Source organism: Bos indicus x Bos taurus, chromosome 3 (genome assembly GCF_003369695.1).
Source record: "Bos indicus x Bos taurus breed Angus x Brahman F1 hybrid chromosome 3, Bos_hybrid_MaternalHap_v2.0, whole genome shotgun sequence".
NCBI lineage: Eukaryota > Metazoa > Chordata > Mammalia > Artiodactyla > Bovidae > Bos > Bos indicus x Bos taurus.
The window spans coordinates 33,469,763-33,486,158 of NC_040078.1; the positions used below are offsets into that span (position 1 = coordinate 33,469,763).

The 16,396-nt window shown below is 51.2% G+C and overlaps 1 long non-coding RNA gene across 1 annotated transcript in view; it reads right to left on the reverse strand.

Annotated features, from left to right (window-relative positions):
- Positions 1 to 930: 930 nt before the first annotated feature.
- LOC113889497 overlaps positions 931 to 16,396 on the reverse strand; it is a 28,647-nt gene continuing 13,181 nt past the window's right edge. Inside the window, exons 3-4 of the long non-coding RNA XR_003510274.1 lie at positions 4,819 to 4,958; positions 931 to 969 (exon numbers count right to left, since the gene is read on the reverse strand). This is a non-coding gene — a long non-coding RNA (uncharacterized LOC113889497). The remainder of the gene's footprint in view (positions 970 to 4,818; positions 4,959 to 16,396) is intronic.

Genomic DNA, 16,396 nt, shown 5'->3' on the forward strand with positions numbered 1-16,396 from the left:
AGGTGCTGACAGTGAGTCAACCACACAGAACCCAGAGGCAATTGCGAGGTGTGAGGGTCATGTTGAGGGAATCAAGGCCTGAAGGAGCAAGAGGCTGGGAAAACAATGATCTCCCTGGGTAGATCTCAGGTTACATGAAGACCTGGGGGCCATGGGGTATGGGGAAGGGTTCTGAAGAGGGAGCCAGAGGGTGCTCTGGGATCTTGGAGCAACTGCTTTTTAAAAAGCCCCTGTGGCCATACGACTGTATACTTGCTATACGAGAGGTTATCTTTACATGTGCCCTGTGAGCCAAGGAAAGCTGCCCAGAGAGATTCAGGGACTAGTCCAAGGTCACACAGCCAAGAAGAGAAGTTGGTACAATGACCTCAGGCTCAGGTTTTCTGGCCAGTGCTCGAACCTCCATGGATGGGACAGCCTCGGCTAATTCTCAGATCAAAGCCTCCAGATGGAAACGATAACGTCAGACAGCTGAGGACAGAGCTCCCAGAGGCGTTCCCCAGAACTCTCCTATTCCCCAGCCTCTGGGCATCAGGAGAAAGGCCTGGACTGGCTCCGTCCATGTGCCAATCACACTCCAACACTGTGGGCCATCCTCGCCCAGAGGATGTCTGAGCTAATCCCCAGGTCCCCTTAGATCAAAACATGAGCTCCTCGGGACAGAACCAGGTCTTCTAATTCAGGTTCACAGATGGGTTTCGGTCCATGATGACACTTTTGCCAGTCAGAGGTGAAAGTGAAAAATCAATAATCCTTATATGGTAACATTTGAACTTCCCTGGTAGCTCAGTAGTAAAGAACCCACCTGCTAATATAGGAGACATGAGTTCAGTTCCTGGGTGGAGAAGATCCCCTGGAGAAGGAAATGGCAACCCACTCCAGTATTCTTGCCTGGGGAATCCCATGTTCAAAGGAAACCTGGTGGGCTCAGTCCATGCGGTCGCAAAAGATTTGGACACAACTTAGCAACTAAAAACAATAAAATATGGTAACATTTAGTCAGCTTTTAAATTTGAAATATCGTTCCTGTTCTGATTTTAAATGTTCTTTCTTTCTTGTTACAAAACATGATGAAAGTAGGACTTCTGGAAAACCTGTTCTTGGGAAAATTAGAATTGTCAAACCTATGTCCATCCCCTTAATTTTTAATTGGTCCATAAAATCCACAAGTTTGAGAACAACTGTAATATTTCATTTGGAGACATTCTTACCTAACCTGAGGCACAGGCTTCCCAGGTGGCACTAGTGGTAAAGAATGCACCCGCCAATGCAGGAGATGCAAGAGATGCGGGTTCAATCCCTGGGTTGGGGAGATCCCCTGGAGGAGGAAATGGCAACCCACTCCAATATTCTTGCCTGGAAAATTCCATGGACAGAAGACCCTGGTGGGCAACAGTCCATGGCTGCAAAGAGTCGGACATGACTGAGCATGTGCACACACACACACACTGAGGCGCAGTGCAGAGCTCTGCACACGACAAGCACTCGGTACATGTGGAACAGGGGACGTCTTACAGGCCAGGCCAGCAGGGACTTGGATGTGGAGACCTGGGCTGTAGAATCTCCAATGACTGGGCAGGCCTGAGCAAATTCCTGCCATTTTCAGCCTCAGTTTCCTCTTCTGGAGGAAGAGACAGGAGGAGACAGGACTTTCAGGCAAACTCTAAGATGAATCCCAGGGGCAACATTCCACGGCTCCCAGAAAAGAGACCCACCAGCCTCAAGCACTGAGTCTGCAGCTATGCCCCAGGCAGAAGACTGACAGGGGTGCAGGGGGCTCTTGAACAGATGGCCCATGTGAAAGAAGTTCTAGTAACAACAACAGAGATCTGATGGCCCTGAGAAAAGAGCTTAACTGGACAGTAGCCAAGACTTAGGCCCAAAGCAAATGAATGCCCATTGGCCCATTGGCCCAGGCCTCTGGATGCATCTCCCAGCCCTCCCAGGCTGGGATCAGGGTCAGAGCTGCCCTTTCATTGTGAGTCTCGCCACCCTTCTGTAGGTCGAGTGGATCCAGTCCAAAGCAGCCAAACTGGACTTTCCCCTGCTCTGTGCCAAAGGCAGGGGATGCACACATTATTCAGGAAAATGTGCATACACTAGGGCCACATTAGTCAAATTTCAAATAGAAGTATTCCTCTACTCATGAGGAGGGCATGGCAACCCACTCCAGTATTCTTGCCTGAAGAACCCCCATGGACAGAGGAGCCTGGCAGGCTACAGTCCATAGGGTTACCAAGAGTCAGACAGGAATGAAGCGACTTAGCATGCACACACGTGTAAGTACCCCAGTGTGTTAAGTGGCAATTGGACTAAACAAAATATGAGCAGCCTCCACTCTCAGGGACCAGTCCTTGGCAAATACCCTACTGACCCGAGGGGGATACAGATGGGAGGAGACCCAGTCTTCCCATAACGAGCATTCTGGACCACAGAAAAGGTGGGTGTCATGCACAGACCCAGCAGCAAAGTAAAAGCAGGGGCAGAAGGCATGAACTGTTGGCCGTCAATGGGATCTGGAATGAAGCCATCTCTCTGCATGCTGGAGCGAGATCAAAAAGAGCGTGCTCTGATTCAGAGCCGGGCACTGGTACCCCCAGGCACTGTCTTCAGTGTGTGGGTGACTTTTTAGCTTTGGTCCAGCTGTGAAGAGGAAAGAGGTATCTTTGCCCGGGTCCTCGGGTGCAGGCGGAATGGGCACAGCTGTCCGCACTAAGTATGGAAGGAACAGGGACCATGGGGGCAGGGTGATCACAACCCTTCCACCCCCTCGGGCAGCTTAGCTCTGCACAGTCTCAGCCCCATTCCCCAGACACCAAGGGACACCCGCTGCTGACACCATGGCATTGGGTTTCCCTTGGGCCGGCTCAGGCTACTGTCACCAGGTCTGCCAGGAAATTGCTGCTGACACTCAGGGAAGGGCCCGGGGAGTGGGGAGGCCAGGGATTGTGAAGTCGGTGAGTTCTGAGAAGGCACTAGAAGGGGCTGGAGCAGGGGAGACAGCTCTGGTTCTGAGTCTCCATCCCACTCCTGCCCCTTCTGGGCCGCTGCAGAAGGCCAGGGAACCTGGCAGCTTGTGGCTAGCCTGGCCACGTGGAGTGCCATGGAGGGGAAGAACAGGACTCCCCCCATACCCCCAAACCCGATGCTATACAACTCTGCCCCTTAGCATCCCTCCGGGAGGAATGCCACGCCTGCCCCATCCCCATCTGGCCATGTGCCCAGTACACTGAAGGGCCCACCACATGCTTTAATCTGGATAAAGATCATGTTCCTTCATTGTGAGTCCTACTAGGTCCCAGGCGGTTCTCCGTGCAGCCTCGCCTGTGCCTGTACACCATCTCTTTCTCACTCTCTCGCCTGGGCTTACTAAAATAAAAATATGCAGTGGCTCCCAGGTGCTCCTGAGTATTTCAAAAGTTTGGGAAGAAAATGGGAACAAGGCCAGGGGTAAACGGCAGAAGGCGAAGGGACCTTCAGACTGGGAACTGGGACCCTCCAACTGTCACTGCCCCTTCTGTTCTCTGACAGGATGTATGTGCACATGTGTGAGCATGTGCACGCGTGTGTGCACCTGTGTGTGTGCATGCATGTGTTGGGGATGTCGGGGATGGAATGACCATCAGGGCCACAGAGGGCCACAGGACACTCTGGGCTTCCAAGGGCAATAGTTGCAGGATTTTGGGCCCAAGCCACTTGCAGAGAAACATCTGAACAGCACCACTCCCCCCCCCCGCCCCCACCCCCCCCCCCCCCCCCCCCCCGCCTCCCCAGCCCCCCTCCCCACCCCACCCCCCGCCCGTCAGCCCTGGAATGCGCCATCCACCCTGGCTTTGATCCTGGATTGCCCCACCCTAGTCCCCGGCTAGGCAGGGGGAAGAAGAAGGCTAGAGGCAGAAGCAGACCCTATGGACGTTCTGCAAGGGGCTGGGCCTTCTGGGAGAGAACTGGAGAGTGCTGGCAAGGGTGGTGAGCATCCTGTGAGTATGGGGTGGGGGTGGGGGTGTCCAGCCAGGGGACTCCAGAAGGTGATGTTCAGTTCCTGGTACCAGGCTGGAAGCCACTGATCTCACCAGCCAGCAGCTTGGAGCCTTCAACCCAGACAAAGGCGGTCCTCTCCCTGGGAGCCCCTTAAGGGCAGGGATAGGGCATCTCAGAGGAGGACCAGTCAGTCTATCCATCCATCCACCAGCAGGTGTTTCAAATAGCTGCCAGAGGCCTGACGCTGTGACAAGCGTGCGGAATTTTCTCAAAAAGGCCCACCTCTCCCTCAATCTGGGAGACTCGGGAAGGCAGCTGACAGCGGGGCCAGGCAGGGGAGAGCAGCGCCCGATTTCCTTGAAATTATCACCTACTGTTCTTACTCTTCATTTAATCAAGTAAGGACATTAAAGACAGATAAAAGTATGCTAACACTTTTTAAAAAAAATAAAGAGGATAAAAGGCAGTTCTTCCCAAGATCAATTAGTGACAGAGGTTAGACCAGAGGTTACTTTGTGGGGAACTGACTCAAAGAGACACCAGGAGGCCTGGGGGACACTAGGCAAGCACTAGTTTCAGATTGGGAATACACGGACATTCGCTGGCCTGTACTCTCGGGTTAGTGCACTCTGTTCACGTAAGTTACACCTCAGGAAAAAAAAGCAGAGACAGACAGAAGTCAGATGTTAGCTCACGAAACCACATGGACTAGGGCAACGCTTCATGAATTCAAATTCCAGCTTCACCTCTCAGTATCTATGTGGCTTTGAACAAATTACTTAACCTCTCTGTGCTTCAGCCACCTCACCTCTAAAAGAGGATAATAATTATACTTACCTCAAAGAGTTCCTGTGAGGATTAAATGAGTGAAAACATGTGAAGTCCATCCAACCACGTTTGCCATATAGTAATCACTTGGTAAGTGCTAGGCACTGTTATTAATATTATTTCAAGAAAGTGCAGCTGCCAATTTCATACTGAAATGCAAGAATAAATTTAAAAATTTAAAATTAAGAAAACATAAAATGACACTTTATAATGTGAATTACATGCTGTGACATGGCTTTCTTGCACAAACATAATTAGAGACTCTATATGTGATTACTAATTAATTATTCAACAAATATGTATTGAATGCCAGTAGCTTCTAAAACTATTCCAAACAGTAAAATAAAGCAGTGAATCAGACAAAATCCCTGTCCTCATGAATTTACATGTGGGAGACAGTACAGAAATAAGCAAACAAATATGTAACTCAAGGCTTCCCCGGTGGTCCAGTGGTTAAGAATCTGCCTTGCAATGCGAGGGACATTGGTTCAAACCCTGATATGGGAAGATCCCACATGTCGCAGAGCAACTAAGCCCATGTGCCACAACTACTGAACCCACACGCCGCAACTACTGAGGCCCATGCTTCTAGAACCTATGTCCACAACAAGAGAAGCCTGCACACCACAACAAAGAGTAGCCCCCGCCAGCCACAACTGGAGAAAGCCTGCATGCAGCAACAAAGACCCACCACAGTCAAAACACAAAATAAAAATAAATAGATAAATCTTAAACAAATGTTACTGTATATATTAAGCATCAGCAGAGGACATCAAGCAGGATAAATACCAAAAGATCTACACAAAACCACACCACGCCGAAACGGCAGGAAATCAAGACAAAGAACAAATCCCAGAAGAAGTCAGAAGGGAAAAAATATGCAAATGCTTTACTCACAGAGGAACAAGGTAAGGATTATATCAGACTTTTCCTCAGACACCAAGCAAGCAAGATGAAAGGGAAGTGAAATATTCGAACTGTTGAAATAATTCTGTATCCAGTGAAATCATCCCTCAAAAGTGAAAGAAATGGACTTTCTCAGGCAAACAAGGTCAGTAGTGGTAAATGCTGTGAGAAAAAAGAAAGCAGGGTAAAGGGTTAGAGAACAATGAGGAAGGTGCCGTCTCAGGGAGGTGAGGACATCTCCCGAAGGAGGTCCATTTCCATGGGGACCCGAAGAAGGAGAAGGGGCAGAGCAGGAGCCAATGAGGACCACGGAGGGAGCACAGGCAGAGGGAACAGCAGGGACATAGGCCTTGAGGTGTGTGGTGTGCTGGAGGAGCAGAAAGATACCATCACAGCTGGAGTAGGATGAGCCCGGGGTGGAGGATATGAAGAAGGCAATGCCCGAGGCCTGGGTCACAGGAGGAGTCTGAGTTCAGTTCTGAGTGCCAGGAGAAGCCACAGGAAGAGTCTGAGCTGAGGAGTGATACAGTCAGGCCTCTCTCTTCCAAAGATCACTCTTGGCCTCGGAGTGTGAAGAATGGGGAGGAACAAGGAGAACAGGTCCAGGGCAGCGTCCAGGCAAGAGATGGTGGGGCCATGGACCAGGATGGAGGGCAGAAGGGGGTGAGTGATTCACTGGGTTCTGGATACTTTGGAAGGTGGAGCAATCGGATGAGGGGCAGAATGGATGTGGGGGGTGAGGAAAGGAAAGGGCCCATGTGGGTCTTTGGCCTGAGCAACTTAGAGAGGGGCAGCGCCTGTGGCTGAAATGGTGCCCCTGCAAGAGGAGCCGATTGGTGGCCCAGTCGAGGTTCTGCTTTGTTAGGTTGAGACGCCTTCTAAGCCCGCAATCGGAGAGGACACGCGGACAGCTGGACATACTAGTCTAGCACTCAGGGGAGCGGGCAGAGCGGAAAATACCACTGGGAGTCATCAGCAGCAGGAAGTCAAGCTCACATGCCCTGCCTGTTCTCACGCTTGGGGTTTTCTCATAATCATTATGGAAAATTCCCTGTAGCTCTGCTAAGAAAAGTGGAAACAGTCTTTCTAGGGTTGTCTCATTAAGGCTGGAATATTCTGGGCGACATCAGAGAAGGCGAGACCAGCACCCCTTGTCTCCAGTAACTCCATCGATCCTCTCCCTGTGGGTGGTGAGCAGGTGTCTGATGGCCGAAGATCCAGGGAAGGTGTGGTCGATGCTTTGTGCCAATGGCCAGAGAAAAATACCACCTGGGCAGGACCACTCAGTGCCCTGGGTAGAACTGGAAACAATGTTAGATGGTGCTCTCAAGAGAATGAAATAATCATGCCCACCCACTTCTCTCTCAGACCTGATCACAGTATGCCCTTTGGATAATAGCTGTGTCTGGTCACTAAAACTGTGGCTGATGGGACTTAAACAGCCTTTTACAGTGGCTGACATTCCTGTTTAACAAAAGAAAGCAAACTGTAGACTCAAGGCCTTCCAAAGGCAACTCGAGCTACAATGTAATCACATTCTATGCCTTAGTTTTATTTATTTTTCTGGCTACCCTCTGTTTAAGACAAGTGCTACTGGTGTTCCATTTATAGTAGGACTGTACAATGTCCTTTGAAAAGATATTCATGTGTATGTGGACATGTATGTGTGTGTGTGTGTGTGTGTGTGTGTGTGTGGTGAGTTAATTTAAAGAAAAATGTTAATAGTACAAGTGGCACTCAGATGTGGCCGAGATCATGAAGGTGCTACTCACATGACGAAAGCCTGAAAAAACACGACTATAAAACATGAAGAAATGGAAACAAGAGCCTTGAATCTTATATTCGTACACAAAGCCCATAACCACCCAAATCACCCAGGATCAAGGGCAGGAGCATTTTACTTTTCCTTTATAGCTCCAGCAGGCTGCAGGTAGATAAATTTTCCACTTCCACCAAGAATGTTGCTTTTGGTATTTGCTGTGGCTAGATTTCACCAAAGGGCTTCCCTGGTGGCACAGACTGTAAAGAATCTGCCTGCGATGCAAGAGACCCATGTTCAATCCCTGCATCGGGAACATCCCCTGGAGAAGGAAATGGCAACCCACTGTAGTATTCTTGCCTGGAGAATCCCATGGACAGAGGAGCCTGGTGGGTTACAGTCATGGGGTCACAAACAGTCAGAGACCACTAAGTGATTAACACTTTCACTTTCACAGGTTTCACCAAAGGCAAAAATTCTCTGAATATACAATTCTCACCATCTCAAGGCCACAAATTTGATGTTATTAACACAAATGGTATTTTCCCAAACACTGCAAACTTATGAAATGCTTCTGAATCAGCAAACACTACAATATGCCCTTTAAATAACAGCTGTATCCAATCATACTTCTAACTCATGGAGATAGAAGTTCTGGGTCAAAATGTCCCCAAATGGTACCCTTATCAAAAATAAGGAGTAGGTTTGGGCATGACTCAGATCTTTAAGCGGCATCTGGCCTAGGCCAGACCTCAGGTGTCTCTGTGTATCAGGTGCTCCCCACACAGGACTGCCTGCCCAAGTCAGGTGAGAGTGTCCATGTGGGGTTCCTAGATCCAGGCAGAGAACAGAGCTCCGGAAGAACAAGAACAGAGGATATTCAGATGTGAGTCTTGCTGTCCTCTTAGCACCCCAAAGAAGCCACCACACCCCTTCCCTGGAGACCTTTTGGCCTAGTGGTGTTATCCCCAAAGTAGGAATTATGGGTCCTGGGTTCTCAGCACCTCCAGCTGTGACCGGGCTGAAGGAGGCACAGCTGTCTTGCCAGAGGCTGTGTCTCTTGCGAAGGAGAAACATCCGGCCAATTCCACCAAGAATGTCAGTCAAAATGCAGGGCGGGACTCGGTCAGCTCAGCCATCCTGTCCAGCAGTTCTTGTGTCCTGGGAGCAGGCGCCTGGATAGGCCAGGATAGGACCTCATCTCCACAGTCCTCTCCCATCTAAAACCTGTAGCCTGGTGGGGGCGGGGGGGGGGCGCCGCAGGATGCGGAGGATGTGACCTAGGATGTGGGGACCCGCGGGCTCCGTGGAGAGATATGCAGAGGTGAAAGGGCAAACCTGCTTCTAGTCTCCTTATCAGGAATGGCCGAGGGAAAGGGAAGTGGGCAGCCCTAGAGGTCAGGCTGGGGGGTCATGGCTGGGGCAGAGCGAGACCCACGAGACCTAAGAGGAGAGCCTGCTGGGTGGGGGAGAAGGAGAAAGGGGTGGGGGTGTAGAGGGAGGGTCAAGGAGGAACCAGCTGCACGGCCATTTCCCAAGTGGTGGTTGGGGGGTGGGGGGAGGTTGGTGCAAAAGCTAGGGTGGCCAGCCCTCCAGGTTTGCCTGGGACTGTAGGGCTTCCTGAAAGACAAGACTCCCAGGCTTAAAATGAAGGTGTAGCTCTGGCTGGGGACTCACCACGCCACCGTGCTAGAATGCCTTCTCACTTCTCCCCTCCCGTTCTCCACACAACAAATAATGACACGTCCCTTCTGTGCTAGCCTGCTGCCAGACAGGGGGCTCAGCAGTGAAAGGACAAGCGTGGCCAGGGCCGTGCAGGCTGGGCACCCCTCCCAGCACACGCAGGTGGACTCCGCACAGCACACCCGCCCGGCCAGCCCACCGCAAGGTGCCTCTGGGGCACATTTCTGGGAAGCTTTTTGTCTACCCCACCAAACCCCAAAGGTGGGGACTGGGTCTAGTTCACAGCTCTACCTCCCAGTGAGCCGGCCTAGGGCCCTGAGCAGCATGGGTGCTTAATGCATGTCTTTGGCTTGAGGGGCTAAGGCACTCGGGGCAGGCTGGAAGTGAGGACACCTGTGAATGACCAGTCCCTCACCTGCACCAGTACACAAGCACAAACACACGCGTATGCACACAGGCACACCTAAACTTTGAGCAACATGCTTCCTGACTCAGCACAGAAGGGCGCCCAGCCCTCTCAGCTAGGAAGGGTGACGCCTGTAGGCAGACCCCAGCCTAGGTTAGGGGAAGGTGGTCCCCTAGATGAGGGCGGGCAGAGCTGGCTTGTTCTCTCCTAGCTGTGAGGTCTTAGCCTAGGGCTCCATCATCCTAGTCCCTCAGGGATCCCACCTGCAAGGAGCTCACAATAGTCAATGTACCCCCTGTATGTCTGGGGTCATCATGGGGAATCAGAGCCATGCTGAGGCTCCCCTGACCTTGGTCCTTGCAGCCGGAGAAACCAGTGGGGACCCTGAGGGGAGGCTAGGCCTCTTGGGGCACAAGGGACTGCAGGAATGGAGGCAGTGCTGGAAGAGGGTTGGGGTTCCAGCGACAACTCCAACCAACTCCTCTGCCTGTTTAAAGAGTAGGGGACTATATCACTGAAGTCACCACGGGACTGTAAGCTTCTTGCAGACACACAAGACTGTGTGCACTCATCTTAGTCTACCCAGAAGGGCAGTGCTTAGATGGGCTTTCCACACTTTCCATGGACGTTGCCCTTAGAGAGCAGCGCCCCACGTTTCTGTCCTGCCCCCTGCTGACGTTTTATCATATTGCAACTCATGAGATAAAACGAAAAGCAATGGGTGGGATTTCTGACTGGCTGTGTTCAGCCCGCATTTGGGAAGTCTGGCCTTGGGATATCATTAGGATAAGACCCCTGAGTGTTTCAGGAATAGCTGGAACCTAGCCACTCCCAACCAACTGAGGAGTGGGAGAAAAGAGCAGGATGTGGCAAGACAACTTTAGAGAAAACAACAGCACACTCTATCCACAGAACACAGACAGCAAAAGCACAAAAGGGACCTTGGGCCTTTTAAATCAAAACTTAGGTGTCCAGAGTTGGATTATCAGTCTTTGGCAAATGCACACTCATGCTTTCCTTCAGTTAGTTATTCACTAGCAGTTTTTCATAATTCATAAACACGTATGAACTAGGAATTTTCTTTCTTTTTAAACAGTAGAGCACCACCCCCCCACCTTTTCTTCTAAAGGAAATTTCACGAGAATGCTGGTAAATAAAAAGTGGAACCGCTCTGGCTGCAGTAGGGGTGGGGGCTGGGAGCTGCCTGCTTGGCCCCCCTTTCACTGCTCCAACTGCCCTGAGAAGCCCCTTAGAATGCTGTGGAACATGATCTAAAGCAACATGATCTATGCCCAGAATGGCAGGAACCTGTCTCTTTCATTCCTATGTCCCAGCACCCAGCACATGCCCAGTTCAGTGCCCGGTTTCAACAAATGTTGGGTGAAATGAATAAGTGAAGCTTGCTGCAGTGTCTACCCAGGTCTGATTTGGGGCGAGGGCAATGAGAACTGTCTCTGCCTCCAAATGTGTCCCCCATCAGCCTGCCACAGTGCCTACCATTCCCCACCCCCATGCAGTCTAACGCTGCCTGTTCCCCGGGATTCAGAGCAGATGCCACCTCCTCCATGAAGTTTTCCCAGATGTCCCCCGCCACAGTCATCTTGCTGCCTTTGAACGCTGTGGCCACTTTATAACACCTCTTTCCTGCATTCTTCACACTCACTCAGCCCTCAGCCCAAGTTATTTGCATACATCTTATTTCCCCAACTATGCAGATGCTGCCCTCCTTAAGGGTAGGACAGGTTTGACTGACTGTTTCCATCTCAGCCTTTCAAACAGTAAAAATCATATCAATGTATTTGAGGTAGAAGGAAAGTCTCCTGATTTAAAAGGACACTGTGTCTCCAGGAAGGCCCATTAAAGTTCTCAACAAGGGCACCTGGAATCAATCTGACTAAGACATGAGTGCGAAGTAACTTCTCCACTCCAGCAACCATCACCAAGGAGAGAGCATTCAAGGAGATCCAAAATAGGGAAGTCTGAGTGGAAAAGAGACACGTAGGGCTGCATTAGTCCCAAAACTGTGTGAAGAGGTTGGGTCCCTGGCTCTGAGAAGGATTTGGAAAATGTGGTCCACGAAGAGCTGGAGGAAGGGACAGTGAGAGTAGAGACTGGAGGAGGCTGGAAGAGGGTCCTGGGTCCTGGGGCACTTGAGTTCGCCTCCCCACTCCTGTCTCCAGTGCCTGGCAGGCTGGGACAGGGGGACTAGCTCCCTTTTCCTCCCCCAGAACATCTGGGGCCGCATCAGACTTAACGATCTGGTAAAGAAAATTGTTATGGAAATATGTAACCGTGAGACGTTATCAAAGGCGTCTTTAAAGTCCCTTTTCAACCCCCAGCCGGGTGGAGGGGATTGGAAATTGGAAAACTGGGAGACGATTACAGGACCATCAAAGTGGCCGAAATTCAATCCAACCTGAAGGTTTAAGGATGGCTAGCAGACCCCTGCCCCAGCCCAGAAGGCTGCAAACCCACTGTTTAAAAACCAAATCAACGGCATCATCAGATCCGGGTCTGGAGCAAACAAACGGCGCCCACAAAGGCTTCCCTGGATTTCCCTTGTGTTGAGGAAATCTGAGAAGTGAGGCCCTGGGAAGGCTCCCAGCTTCCAGGGCTTCTATCTTCTCCTCCCCACCCCACCCCACTCCACCTCACCCCACCCCACCCCCATTCTGGGCTCCGCTCTTTGTCTCTTCATCCTTCTCGATGCCTTTCTTCTACATCTCTTTCTGTTTACTCTTTCTCCTTCCATCTGTCTGTCTCTCTTCTCCTTCCATCTTTCTTTATATATTTCTTGTCCTAACAGTGTTCTTCCTCTCCTTTTCCTGTTTCTCTCTCATAGTCTGTCTTTTGTGACATTCCCATCCCTTTGTTGTGAATTTCCATCCATTTTGTCTTTTAGCACTGCATCTGTCTCTCTACATTTTGTCTTCTCTTTCTCTTTTTCTCCCTTTCGATCTTTCTCTTCCTTTTTCTTTCTTTCACAGCAGAAAAACCTTTTCTTCAGCCTCTATTGAATTTTTCTGCCTTTCTCTGCTTGAGGATTTCTTGTACTTTCAGGCTACGTATGAAAGGAAATCCTCTTTGGCCGGTATATTTACCCTTATGAATCCCAGGTATTTCTCCCAGGTGACTAAATATAAATAGCCCTCCATGCATGCCCATCGAAAGACATTAGTCTCAACCTCCATCACCGTGAACTGTCCATAGCGGCAAGATTACTGTGCCCTGTGCCAGCATACACAGGCACTCAAAATGGACATGTGGTTTTACCTATGACCAGGCTCTGCAGACATGGAAATTTATGTCCGGAGGGGTGGAATGCTACAGCACATAAAACTGATACAGACAGAGAACCTCGGTAATTTACAATTCTTTTTTATGTGGAGTGAGAGAAAGAGACTATAATTTTGCTACTAATAAAGTTATCCATATTTATTCTCAAGATTTGAGGGTTTATCTTCGTTCATATTTCTTGCGGTCGTAACCTTGAAGGCTCTGTGAGATCGCAGGTTTGTAATTAGAAAACAGCTCAATTCGCACGTCTCTTTGGAAACACCGAGAGTTTCATTCCGCCCTGCAAAATTTGTCGGTAACCAAGCACGAGAAGAAAGCTCCATATAGTCATTCACCTTCTAAGAATCGTTTCAGAGGCGCAAGGGAAACACATACGTGTTTATGAAAGAACGGAATAGAGAAAGGGCAGAAGAAAACGAAAGCAAGCGCACGGTCCGCGCCGCAGGAACCCCGGGAAGGCGCGGGAGCCGGCGAGGCTTGTTGCGCACAACAGACGGGAAGCCGCAATTCGCTGCTGGGCTGCTCACCACGGCCTGCGGCCCGGATGAGAGCAGGACGCGAGCCGTAGCGGCGGGTTAGGGGCAGGCAGCACCCAACCTCCGGTCCGCCACCCGCTCGTCGTGCCGTCTGTCCGTCACGGGCCCCAGTGCGCAGCGCTCCCGGCTCGCGCGTTTTCTCGGTCCGCCGCCTCCACCTCTGCTCCCGGAGAGCCTGGCCGCGCTGCGGACAAGCCGTTAGTTCACCAGGCCCCAAGTTCACGGGCGCCGCGCGGGTTCCGCTGGCGTGCGCACCAGCTGGGCTCAGGCCCCAGGCTGCGGCGGTGCTGGAATCCTCGGCCCCGGCTGGAGAGAACACGCCGGGCAACCGTAGGCTCGAGCCCCGGCGGGGGGGCCCCCCTGAGCCTCAAGGCCGCGGGTGATCCGGGAAGAAACCAAGCGCCCGTTCTCTTTGATCTGGTTTTATAGAGATTTGATGTTGACATTAAACTTTGAATGCTTTTATCTATTTCGATCTCTCTCTTATTCTTATTTTGGGCGGGGCCTCCTGTGCCAGAGCTAAGGGCTGGCGAGGGCACGCGGGCGGGACGGGCACCGGGGTCGACAGGGCGGGCACCGTGGTCGGCTGGACGAGCACAGAGGTCGGCGGGCCCAGAGGTGACATGGCGATGCGAGAGGAACGCTGGACGTATCCACCTACCCACATCCACATGCAATTCCCGATCGCCCCACGTATCCCTCCGTCCCCCACTCGCAGGCCAGACCGCTCTCTCCATCAGCAACGCCGGCGCGGAAGGCCGAGCAGAATTGAGACGCCGCGGAGAGACCAAGGCTCGGAGGGGCGCAGAGCGCGGAGACCGGGAGTAACTGGGAGCCGCCGCCGCAACTCCGGTCTCCCTCCGCAGCCTCTGTACCCATGCCGAGAGGCTCAATTACTTTCAGGTGTGGACCACTTAATAAAATAAATCTTCCGGGGGCAGGAGGCGAGTTTTCAGGAGCCTAATTCAAATCAGCAGACTTCGCATTTGTAAAGAGGGGCTTCCCTCAAATCCTTGTGGTTGGGGGCGTTGGAGGGATTGGGGGGGGGGGGCCAAGGAGTCAAGAATAGAGGTCTCTTTCTGGGATGATACTGTCAGCGGCTGGGCGGAGGACCCTGGGAGCCTCTCTGTCTCCGTCTCTCTTCGGCTGTGACTTTTTCTGGCTCTGTTCCGGTACATCAGAACGGAACCAACCATTTGGGGTCTGAATCACTCTGTTAAACCGACTAGAGTCCTCTAGCCCAGACAGGAGACCCAGTAGAAACAAAAGGTTCTGTCTCTCTCCATGCCTCCCCCCACCCCCACCTCTTTCTCTCTTTTCTCCTCCTTTGTCTCCATCATCCGTTACCCAATGTCCTCTCCATCTGAGATTTCCAAACCTGGTTTTGCAACACTGGAGGGAAACTCCAATTATCTCCAGGGCTTTGTGAAATGCTCAAAATGAAATAAACCTTTAATTAACTTTAATTATTTAACTGCAGGTTATGGACCCCCCAATTGGCAGGAAAAGCAGACGAGAAGGCTGATGGATTAAATAAAACATCCCAGGGTGTCACAGCTCCCTGAAGGTGAGAAACGCCAGCTTTAGAGATTTCAGGGCTCCGGAAAGAATCCCAGGCTCAGAAGAAGAAAGTTCCCAGGAGGACAGGGACTTAGATTATTAAGGTTTGGGGCCAGAGACTCTGCTCTGCCCTAGGCTTTCTCCCCTCACCCTCTTGCCAACTGTCACCATCTAGGCCTTTAGAGGAGGGAGTGGGCTACTCTCTTCCTATCCCACCCCACTCCCACTTAAGATCCTTCAGTAAGGTCCAGTTTACATCAGACAAAGCAAACTGTTTCCTTCCTCTTTTGCTAGGAAATTCAGACCACAACTGAATTCTTGTCTGAATTTCCCAGGTTCTGCTCTTTTAGAAGAGTTACTCACCCCAAAGTCCCGTCCTCATACCACCAGATCTAGGAAACTGCCCTTCTCAGGGCTCAGGGACGGGAGCCCCCGAGAGGTGACCTCAGATGGCTGAGGTGGAGGGCAACTCGCTCCACAGCATCTGACAAGGGCCCACATGTTTCCCGTACAGAGAACAAATCTGCCCCATTAAAGCGTTACTCCGTTGGGGAAAACACTGATGCAATATTGGAAACATGCTGGGCCCACAGTGAGCGCCGGAAGGAGAGGCAGGTCTTCTCAGGAAGGCAGAGGCGGCCAGTGGGTGAAACTAATCCCGCCACGTCCACCCTCGCTTGGCCCAGCAAATTGAGGGAGGGATTATGGACCAAAACATCCAGATGCAGAGGGAGGCTGTGGGGCTGGTGGTGCATTTACAGAGCGAGCAACTGGGGACAGACGGGGGGAAGAAGGTGCCGGTACCCTGAGGGCAGCAGCAGGAACAGGACTCGGCTGCCTGGACTTGGGGCCGAACTGGAAGGAGAGTCCACTTCCCGGAGCCCAAGCTTTACAACCAATAACTCCATGGTTTGGGCCCCAGCGACACTGCTGATCTAAATAGTTTATTAACAAATGGAAAATACATAAACACATAACAATTGCCTCTAAGAAAAAAACTTATTAAAATCCCCCTGTGTTGTATGTAAAATAAATAGCTGAGACCATATGGGTGAGGGGGAAAACGGTCGTGTCCTAATTGGCTCTCTGCTCCTGGCACAGGTTCCGTCTTTAGGCCTCAGTTCCCTCCTGTGTAAATGAAGGTGACAGCCTAGACGTACACTGGTGATTCTCAAGCTTTAGATGGCATCGATATCACCGGAAAAAAAAAAAAAAAATTAAAAACTGCTGGCCCTACCCCAAGAGTTTCTGACTTAGTAGGTCTCGGGGAGCACCAACAATCTGCCTGTTTCACAAGTTCCTAGATGTTACTGCTGTTAGCCTGAGATCCATACTTTGAGAACCTCTGGACTAGATGATATGTAAACTTCCATCTAGATCTAACACACTCTTCCATCTCCAGGCTCCTGTGTCTGCCCCATCAAGCCCTGAGGAGTCTGG